Here is a 12,114-nt window from a genome sequence, read left to right as displayed (position 1 = left end):
GCAGCAGCAAAGGTGATGGCTGTCACGATTCGGCTGGCTGGAGGTGGATCCTCTGTGCCAGAGAGGGATTGGCGTGGACCGTGTTGGTGGACCGGTTCTAAGTTGCTACTGGTATTCACCAGAGCCCGCCGCAAAGCGGGATGGTCTTGCAGCGGCGGTAGCAACCAGGTCGTATCCACCAGCAACGGCTCAACCTCTCTGACTGCTGAAGATAGGCGCGGTACAAGGGAGTAGACAAGAGCAAGGTCGGACGTAGTAGAAGGTCAGGGCAGGCAGCAAGGATCGTAGTCAGGGGCAACGGCAGGAGGTCTGGAACACAGGCTAGGAACACACAAGGAAACGCTTTCACCTGGCACAATGGCAACAAGATCCGGCGAGGGAGTGCAGGGGAAGTGAGGTATAAGTAGGGAAGTGCACAGGTGAACACACTGATTAAGCCTGCTGCGCCAATCAGTGGCGCAGTGGCCCTTTAAATTGCAGAGACCCGGCGCGCGCGCGCCCTAAGGAGCGGGGCCGCGCGCGCCGGGACAAGACAGACGGGGAACGAGTCAGGTACGGGAGCCGGGACGCGCATCGCGAGCAGGCGCCTCCCGCATCGCGAATCGCATCCCGGCTGAGAGGGATATTGCAGCGCACCTGGTCAGCAGGTCTGACCGGGGCGCTGCAAATGCGAGGATGCTGCGAGCGCTCCGGGGAGGAGCGGGGACCCGGAGCGCTCGGCGTAACAATGGCAGAATTTTCACAAAGCAGAATTACGTAAAGAGCTAGGTACATCAACTGGGCCCTGTTTTTTTTCCTCAAGCCATCACCTGCTCCTGAGCTGCTCAGGGATGCTGACATTCTCATCTTTAAACTCCTCATGATTATCCCCACCATGAACTTCTGATGTGTGATCATGGCCTCCTTGTTCCCCCTCAGCACATCCACCATGATATACAGGTATAAAGAAGCAAGTTCTGAGCACTCACCAGGTAAACTTGATAGAAGAATCTTTATTTTAATGCGATACAAAGAGATAAAAATCTGATGCAGTAGAAAGCGGTGGCAGTAGCCAAGTTTACCTGGTGAGTGCTCCGGACTTGCTTCTTTATACTTGTATATGTTGTTGGAACTTGTATTCACACGTGCAGCATTACCAGTACTTATATACCCGCCTCTCTATATACTCCGACTTGTCCAATAGGATCACATTTACACCAGTGCCGGGGATCAGTCGGCTTCTGCTGTTTTACATCCACCATGATCGTATGCTGGACTTTCTCCTTCTTTCCAGGTTTATATCCACCATGATGCCTTACAGTATGCCCACCACGCCGACCACAACCAGTCCTACTGGTGCTTTTCTCAGCCATTGCATCGTCCCCACCACCTCAGCAACAAGCTCTTAAGGCTGACTGTGACCCAGCTCCTCCTCCTGGCTAGTGCTATCCTTCGGCATTGCAGTGTAGGGGGAAAGCAAAGTCAGAGATGAGGAAACAGGAAAAGAACAATTCCTTTACCAGACATATTTTTGGGTACTGTAAAGGATTTTGTTTGATAAAACCAATAATATTACTGAAAACTGCATTTACAGGGCAGATCCATGTCACATGCACACCCTTTTTACTTTGCTGCTATCACACAACTAGGAAGATATAATATGTGTTTTTAGGAAACCAATAATATTTTTTAAAAAACTGTGTTAACAGGGAATATCTGTGTCACATGAACACGCTTTTAACTTCACTGCTATTACACTACTAGGAAGATATAATACATGTTTAAGGAAACCAATAATATTTACAAATAATTTGCTAACTGGGCAGATCCGTGTCACATGCATTTCCTTTTTTACTTGGCTGCTATCACATAACTAGAAAGATATAATAAGTGTTTAATAAATCCAAAAATATTGACAAAAACTGTGTTAACAGGGCAGATGCATATCACATGCACATGCTTTTCACTTAACTTCTATTGAACAACTAGGAAGATATAATGCATGTTTCATTAACCCCTTAAAGGGGTACACCGCCCTTAGCATCTTATCCCCTATCCAAAGGATAGGGCATAAGATGTCAGATCGGGGGGGTCCTGCCGCTGGGGGCACCCGGGATCTCCACTGCAGCACCCCGCTATCATTACTGCACAGTGGCCGGAGCATTGTAACATCACAGCTCAGCCCACTCGTGATGTCACGGCCCGTCCCCTAAATACAAGTCTATGGGAGGGGGCGTGGCGGACATCATGCCCCCTCCCATAGACTTGCATTAAGGGGGTTGGCGGTGACGTCACGAGGGGCGGAGCCATGATGTCACGATGCTCCGGCCCCTGTATCGCCGGTCATTACGCACAGAGCGAGTTTGCTCTGTGCAGTAATGATAGCGGGGTGCTGCAGTGGTGATCCCGGGGCTCCCCAGCGGTGGGACCCCCCCGATCTGACATCTTATCCCCTATCCTTTGGATAGGGCATAAGATGCTAGGGGGGGAGTACCCCTTTAAGGACTGAGGGTTTTTCTGTTTGTGCACTATTGTTTTTTCCTCCTTGCCATTAAAAAAAAAATCATAATTCTTAAAATTTTGCACCTAAAAATCCACATGATGGCTTATTGTTTGCGCCACTGATTCTACTTTGTAATAACATCGGTCATTTTAACCCAAAATCTATGGCGAAACAGAAAAAAATAAGAATTGTGCGACAAAATTAAAGAAAAAACACAATTTAGAAACTTTTGGGGGCTTCCGTTTCTACACAGTACATTTTTCGGTAACAATGACACTTTCTATTTATTCTGTATGTCCATACGATTAAAATAATACCCTATATGTAAGTTTGATTTTGTCGTACTTCTGGAAAAAATCATAACTACACACGTATAAAATTTATATGTTTAAAATTGTCATATTCTGACCCCTATAACTTTTTTATTTTTCTGTGTACAGGGCAGTATGAGGGCTCATTTTTTGAGCCATGATCTGAAGTTTTAGCGGTACCATTTATGTATTGATTGGACTTATTGACTTATTTCATGATACAAAAAGTGACCAAAAATACACTATTTTGGACTTTTGAATTTTTTGGCGCGTACGCCATTGACCATGAGGTTTAATTAATTCTATATTTTTATAATTTGGGGGTGATTCAAACTTTTATTAGGGAAGGGGTTAAATGGGGATCTTTCTAAAAAAAAAAAAAAAAAAAAAATTTTTTGCAGTGTTATAGCCCCCTCTAGTGGCTATAGTACTGAACTAATGATCTTTTACATCGATCTTTGTTATCTCATAGGATAACATTAATCGATGATTCTGACACTTGACTGCTCATGCCTGGATCTCAGGCACTGTGCAGTCATTCAGTGATTGTCGACACAGGAAGAAGGTAAGGACCCTCCTTGTGTCTGCCAGCTGTTCAGGACGCCACAATTTCGCTGCGGCGGTCACAAACAGCCCTCTGAGCTAGACAGGAGCAGCTTACTTTCACTTTAGACACGGCGAACAACTTTGAATGCCGCATCATAAGGGTTAATAGCATGCAACACCGCGATCAGTGCCGCACGCTATTAGCCACGGGACCGGGCCCGACCCGCTAAGACTGGCCCCGCGTTATAGAAAGGGAGCGGACTCAGGCTGTACAGGTACGCCCTGCGTCCTTAAGGAATTAAACCAGTTACTTTTTTTTAAGGCTGATGTGTTTTAATTGCACATGCTTTTTAAGTTTGCTGCTGTTACAACCTGTAGGTTTAATGATTCTGAGGATGTGGAATCATTGTGGGTAGAATTACAAAAGGAGGGAAAAACTGAAAAAATAATATTTGGGGTAATCTACAGACCCCCTAATATCACTGAAGAGATAGAAGTTCGGCTTCATAAACAAATAGAGAGGGCCGCCCGGGCAGGTACAGTGGTAATAATGGGAGATTTTAACTATCCAGATATAGATTGGGGTCCGGGGTTGGCTAAAACTACAAAGGGGCGACAATTCCTAAATTTATTGCAGGATAATTTTATGGGCCAGTTTGTGGAGGACCCAACAAGAAGTGATGCCTTGTTGGATCTGATCATTTCCAACAACGCAGAGCTGGTTGGTAATGTAACTGTGCGGGAAAACCTTGGTAATAGCGACCACAATATAGTTACTTTTGACTTAAAATGTAGAAAACAAAGACAGGCGGGGAAGGCAAAAACATATAACTTTAAAAAGGCAAATTTCCCTGGGCTGAGGGCTGCACTACAGGACATAGACTGGGGGGAGGTGTTCTCAAATACTGATACAGAAGGTAAATGGGACATCTTTAAATTAACTCTAAATAACTATACAGCTAAATATATACCAAAGGGGAACAAATATAAACGATTGAAACTAAATCCTACATGGCTGACACATGATGTTAAAAGAGCAATAAACAGCAAAAAAATAGCCTTCAAAAAATACAAATCTGATGGGTCAGCGATAACATTTAAACAGTACAAGGAGCTTAATAAAATCTGTAAAAATGTAATAAAAACAGCAAAAATTCAAAATGAGAGACAGGTGGCCAAAGAAAGCAAAACTAATCCTAAATATTTTTTTAGATATATAAATGCAAAAAAACCAAGGACAGAGCATGTAGGACCCCTTAATAATGATAATGGGGAGGTTGTCACAGGCGATCAAGAGAAGGCGGAGCTACTGAATGGGTTCTTTAGTTCTGTATACACTATGGAAGAAGGAGCTGACATTGGCCAGGTCAGTGCTGGTAACACATCATGTAATGTACTGAACTGGCTTAATGTAGAGTTGGTACAAGGTAAGTTAAGTGATATAAATGTAAGCAAATCCCCAGGACCGGATGGACTACACCCAAGAGTTCTTAGAGAGGTAAGTTCAGTAATATCTGTACCCCTGTTCATGATATTTAGAGATTCTCTGGTGTCTGGTATTGTGCCAAGGGACTGGCGCAAGGCGAATGTGGTGCCAATCTTCAAAAAGGGCTCTAGGTCTTCCCCAGGAAACTATAGACCGGTAAGTTTAACGTGCATTGTGGGTAAATTGTTTGAAGGACTTATAAGGGATTACATACAGGAATACATAGGGGATAATTGTATTATAAGTGATAGCCAGCATGGGTTTACTAAGGATAGAAGTTGTCAAACCAATCTAATTTGCTTTTATGAAGAGGTGAGTAGAAGCCTTGACAGAGGAATGGCTGTGGATATAGTGTTTCTGGATTTTGCTAAAGCATTTGATACTGTCCCTCATAGACGTCTGACAGGTAAGTTAAGGTCTTTGGGTTTGGAAATTTTAGTTTGTAACTGGATTGAACACTGGCTCATGGATCGTACCCAGAGAGTGGTGGTCAATGATTCGTACTCTGATTGGTCCCCGGTTATTAGTGGTGTACCCCAAGGTTCAGTACTGGGACCGCTGTTGTTTAATTTATTTATCAATGATATAGAGGATGGTATTAACAGCTCTGTTTCTATCTTTGCAGATGACACCAAGCTTTGTAGCACGGTACAGTCTATAGAGGATGTGCATAAGTTACAAGATGACTTGGATAGACTAAGTGTCTGGGCATCCACTTGGCAAATGAGGTTCAATGTGGATAAATGTAAAGTTATGCATCTGGGTACTAATAACCTGCATGCATCGTATGTCTTAGGGGGGATTAAACTGGCAGAGTCACTGGTAGAGAAGGATCTGGGTGTACTTGTAGATCACAGACTACAGAATAGCATGCAATGTCAGGCTGCTGCTTCCAAAGCCGGCAGGATATTGTCATGTATCAAAAGAGGCATGGACTCAAGGGACAGGGACATAATACTCCCCCTTTATAAAGCATTGGTACGGCCTCACCTGGAATATGCTGTTCAGTTTTGGTCACCTGTCCATAAAAGGGACACTGCGGAGTTGGAAAGGGTGCAGAGACGCGCGACTAAACTAATATGGGGCATGGAACATCTTAGCTATGAGGAGCGATTAAAGGAGTTACAATTGTTTAGTCTTGAGAAGAGACGTTTAAGGGGGGATATGATAAACGTATATAAGTATATTAATGGCCCATACAAAAAATATGGAGAAAAACTGTTCCAGGTTAAACCCCCCCAAAGGACGAGGGGGCACTCCCTCCGTCTGGAGAAAAAAAAGTTTAGTCTCAAGGGGCGACACGCCTTCTTTACCGTGAGGACTGTGAATTTATGGAACGGTCTACCTCAGGAACTGGTCACAGCAGGAACAATTAACAGCTTTAAAACAGGATTAGATACATTCCTGGAACAAAATAAGATTAATGCTTATGAAGAAATATAAAATCTCATCCCTTCCCCAATATCGCGCCACACCCCTACCCCTTAATTCCCTGGTTGAACTTGATGGACATATGTCTTTTTTCGACCGTACTAACTATGTAACTATGTAACTATGTAATGTTTTCACAATTAATCTCTGTAGATGTGCTATGCTGCACTTTCCATATGTATTGTTGTCATACAGATCAACTGCAGTACAGCTTTGTTCAGTTCTTGTTCTCTTTTTTTTATTTTTATGAGCCTTCAAAAAGGCTTGCTGGGCTTTGTGATACACAATGAGGCTTCTGTAGAAACAGACAGGAGGTCCCCCTATGATCAGCCCACACATAGAGACTAGGAATGAGCTCTTCTTTGTTGTGGTTCGTTGTAACGCCCCTATAGGATTCTCTCTCTCTCTCTCTCTCTCTCTCTCTCTCTCTCTCTCTCTCTCTCTCTCTCTCTCTCTCTCTCTCTCTCTCTCTCTCTCTCTCCTTTCTCTTTTTCTCTCTCTTCTTTCTCTTCTCTCTCTATCTCCTCTCTCTCTCTCCTTGTGTAAAATTATTGTGATGTCTCAGTACAGGATACGTTCCTACAGTCCTGTCAGGTTGAGACCCTGTATATCCTCATCACTTTTCTTCAGTGTTCCACCATAATGTGAATAGGTTGTATATTAACCCCTTAAGGACCCGGGGTTTTTCCGCTTTTGCATTTTCGTTTTTTCCTCCTTACCTTTAAAGAATCATAATTCATTCAATTTTGCACTTAAAAATCCATATGATGGCTTATCTTTTGCGCCACCAATTCTACTTTGTAATGACATCAGTCATTTTACCCAAAAATCTACGGCAAAACGGAATAAAAAATCATTGTGAGACAAAATTGGAAAAAAAAATGCCATTTTGTAATTTTTGGGTCCTCCGTTTCTACACAGTACATTTTTCGGTAAAAATGACACCTTCTCTATATTCTGTAGGTCCATACGATTAAAATGATACCCTACTTATATAGTGGCAAAATGAAGAAGAAATGTCCAGCGCACGTTCCTGTTAAAGGGGTATTCCGCCCCTAGACATTTTATCTCCTATCCAAAGGATAGGGGATAAGATGTCAGATCGCCGCGGTCCCACTGCTGGGGACCCCCGGGATCCCCGCTGCGGCACCGCGCTATCATTACGAGTTCGCTCTGTGCATAATGACGGGTGATACAGGGGACGGAGCCGCGTGACATCATGGCGTCGCCCCTCGTGACATCACGGCCCGTCCACTTAATGCAAGTCTATGGGAGGGGGCGTGATGACCGCCTCGCCCCCTCCCATAGACTTGTATTGAAAAGGGCGGGCCATGACATCACGAGGGGCGGAGCCGTGACGTAACGATGCTCCGGCCCCTGTACCGCCCATCATTACGTGCAGAGCGAACTCGCTCTGTGCTGTAATGATAGCGCTGTGCCGCAGCGGGGATCCCAGGGGTCCCCAGCAGCGGGACCGCGGCGATCTGACATCTTATCCCCTATCCTTTGGATAGGAGATAAAATGTCTAGGGGTGGAATATCCCTTTAACGGGAACGTGCGCTGGACATTTCTTCTTCATTTTGCCACTATATAAGTAGGGGAGGAATACCCCTTTAAAATCCAAAACTTTATTCAAGCATGTACACCAGGTACGAAGACAGGGTAGACACAGGTGACGCGTTTCAGCCCGTCAAAGGGCCTTAGTCATACAACATATAATAACAGAGTGAGACCTTTATAGGGTATGAGGAGGGGAGGAGGGAGACGACGCGCACCTCCTGCTGGAGTACGCGTAATCATCCCTCCCCTTCCACATTCAGGTGCACATATCCGAAGTATGGATCAAGTTCTATTAACCTCTTGCACACCACTCCCCACTCCAGTCCACTCTGTACCACAAAAACACATAATTTAAAATTGCAATAGAAACATAATATAGTTTCTTTTTCTTAAATTTTATTGCTGGGTGTGTGTCATGGCATGAGGCTCCCAGATGACCTAATATGTTGCAATGGTCAATATTTCATAAATAATTATTCAACTCCTCCGGGAGTACTCTCTGCCGCACACACAACCGCACAATGTGTACAGGTCATTACAACCCTATAGTGAAACTGTCATATTGCATGCGGCAACTTTTTCATATATCAATGCATTTAATTTCTGACTTATTTGTAGACAAAAAGTCTATTAGTAATACTTAATTCAAGAGATGCCGCATGCAACTCTGCAGGTTCACTTGTGGTATTGGGACACATGAACAGTATGGTAAGTGGCCATCGCATTTCATACAGAAATATTATATAATATACTTTAACAATGGCCACATTACCATACAGTTGGAATATAAACCTAGATGATGGAAAAACAATGTACAAAATATATATGTATGAAGAAAATAACTACTATTAGGAGAAACATTACTTTTAACCCAAAATATGGTGATTGAGAGAGAAGGGAACAGGTATTTAATGTAACATAATAATAATATTAATACCTTTGAAAGATATTTGTGGACATCTCTTACAATTTAATAATGTAAAATGGTGTCTAGTCTTTTATTGAGACCCCTCGGTATTCGACTTCCCAACCTCAAAATCCAAAATACCTCTCTATCTAGAAGTTTTTGCTTGATATTACCGCCTCTAACTGGTGCCGCAATCCTCTCCAAACCTTGTACAGTAAGTGTTTTCGTGCTACCTGCATGCGCTTCTGCGCAATGTTTAGATACCATGGAAACGTGCCGGGAGTTAAAATGCAATATGTCGGATAGGTGTTTCCTAACTCGAACCTCAAAGAGACAAAACCTGTCATGAGAATCTTATCTGGATGACAGCAGATGTCACGTCTTTATACTCAGTAATCCCGCACCAACTAGCCCTGAGTGCCCTTTCATGGTTCCTTGAACGTTATTCGAATTACTCCAGTAACCTGCAGGAATTTATAATTTGTGTGGTGGATTTTTTACTAAAACACGATTTTTTTATGTTTGATAGACGATTTTTCCTGCAGATTACCGGAGCATCAATGGGGGTGAAATTCTCCCCCTCTCTTGCCAACATCTACATGTGTTGGTGGGAGAGGGGGACACTTTTCACCCCCCAGTAACCCTTTCATTTCCTCCATTTTCTGGTATGGCCGCTACATAGATGATCTCCTACTCATATGGAGTGGGGATGTGGCGGCCATACCGGAATTCACACGGTACCTCAATGATAATGTGTGCAATCTCAGATTCACGGTATCTCATAAGGTTGAGTCCATCACCTTCCTAGATCTGTGTCTATATGGAGACAGACAAACGGGGAAGGTGGTTACACTCACCCATAGAAAAGACACGGCAGTGAATTCCATTCCACACGCCACATCGTACCATCCTGCACATGTGACTAGGAACCTGCCTATGGGTGAAATGATTCGCTCACGCAAGCATTGTTCTGAAGAGTCCGATTTTGTCAAAGAGTTGGTTCAGATCAAACAACGATTTTTAAGCAGAGGATACAACGTGTGGGATATAGAAAGAGGCAGAAAGAGGGCCCTAGGCAGGGATCGTAATACACTGATTAACAAACATACGGGACATACCTACATTCAAAAATCTCCAGATAAGCCAGCACCGATTGTTTTTTCAACACAGTATAGCAATGAATATAAAAGTATATGTAACATCTTATACAAATACATGCCAATAATCACAAGTGATCCTATGTACAAAAAAGTGTTCTCACATGGATACAAATGTGTATCAAGGAGGGCACAGACTATTGGACAGAAAGTGTTCCATAGCCTGTACATAGATGAAGGAATAACACACACACCCACTTGGCTTCGACATGTGGGATCTTACAAATGTGGCCACAATAAGTGCATATGCTGTAGTGTGATGTTTAATTCATCTACAGTTAAATCCTCATCAGATGGGTCTGTATATTCCATCAAGCAATACATTAATTGCAATACAGCATAAGTAATTTACGTGTTTACGTGCCGGGAGTGTGAACTGCAGTATGTCGGATGTACCTCCAACCTTAGATAGAGAGGTATTTTGGATTTTGAGGTTGTGAAGTCGAATACCGAAGGGTCTCAATAAAAGACTAGACACCATTTTACATTATTAAATTGTAAGAGATGTCCACAAATATCTTTCAAAGGTATTATTATTATGTTACATTAAATACTTGTTCCCTTCTCTCTTAGTCACCATATTTTGGGTTAAACGTAATGTTTCTCCTAATAGTAGTTATTTTCTACATACCTATATATTTTGTACATTGTTTTTCCATCATCTAGGTTTATATTTCAACTGTATGGTAATGTGGCCATTGTTAAAGTATATTATATAATATTTCTGTATGATATGTGATGGCCACTTACCATACTGTTCATGTGTCCCAATACCACAAGTGAACCTGCAGAGTTGCATGCGGCATCTCTTGAATTAAGTATTACTAATAGACTTTTTGTCTACATATAAGTCATAAATTAAATGCATTGATATATGAAAAAGTTTCCGCATGCAATATGACAGTTTCACTATAGGGTTGTAATGACCTGTACACATTGTGCGGTTGTGTGTGCAGCAGAGAGTTGGGTAATTATTTATGAAATATTAACCATTGCAACATATTAGGTCATCTGGGAGCCTCATGCCATGACACACACCCAGCAATAAAATTTAAGAAAAAGAAACCATATTATGTTTCTATTGCAATTTTAAATTATGTGTTTTTGTGGTACAGAGTGGACCGGAGTGGGGAGTGGTGTGCAAGAGGTTAATAGAACTTGATTCATACTTCGGATATGTGCACCTGAATGGGGAAGGGGAGGGATGATTATGCGCACTCCAGCAGGAGGTGCGTGTTGTCTCCCTCCTCCCCTCCTCATACCCTATAAAGGTCTCACTCTGTTATTATATGTTGTATGACTAAGGCCCTTTGATGGGCTGAAACGCGTCACCTGTGTCTACCCTGTCTTCGTACCTGGTGTACATGCTTGAATAAAGTTTTGGATTTTAACGGGAACGTGCGCTGGACATTTCTTCTTCATTTTGCCACTACCAGCACAGGGTACGGTCGATACCAGTCCGTGCGCAGTTGGACGCAGGAGGTCGAGCTGAACACGGATTGCACAGCTTCTTCCTACTTATATAGGTTTGATTTTGTCGTACTTCTGGAAAAAATCATAACTATATGCAGGAAAATGTATACGTTTTAAATTGTCATCTTCTGACCCCTATAACTTTTTTATTTTTCCGCGTATGGGACGGTATGAGGGCTCATTTTTTGCGCCGTGATCTGAAGTTTTTAGGGGTACAATTTTTGTATTCATAGGACTTAATTATATAAAAAGTGACCAAAAATACACTATTTTGGACTTTGGAATTTGTTTGCATGTACGCCATTGACCGTGCGGTTTATTTAACAATATATTTTTATAATTCTGACATTTTCGCACGCGGCGATTAGTGTTGAGCGGCTTAGGCCATATTCGAATTCGCGAATATTCGCGAATATATGGACGAATATTCGTCATATATTCGCGAATATTCGCATATTCGTTATATTCTCGTTTTATTTTCGCATATGCGGATATTCGCGTATGCGAAAATTAACATGTGAATATTGGCATACAAAATTAACACGCGCGTAAATTCGCATATGCGAAAATTAGCATATGCTAATTTTCGCATATGCGAATTTCCGTATATGAGAATTTTCGCACGTCAGTCTCACACAGTAGTATTACAGCCTTCTTTACACCACACAAGCTGGAAGCAGAGAGGGATGATCACTGTGATGTGTACTGTGAAGAAAAAAAAAAAAAAAAAAAACGAATATTCGTAATTACGAATATATAG

The sequence above is a fragment of the Hyla sarda genome, chromosome 3 (assembly GCF_029499605.1).
Source record: "Hyla sarda isolate aHylSar1 chromosome 3, aHylSar1.hap1, whole genome shotgun sequence".
NCBI classification, from domain to species: Eukaryota; Metazoa; Chordata; class Amphibia; order Anura; family Hylidae; genus Hyla; species Hyla sarda.
This window is presented reverse-complemented; position numbering follows the sequence as displayed.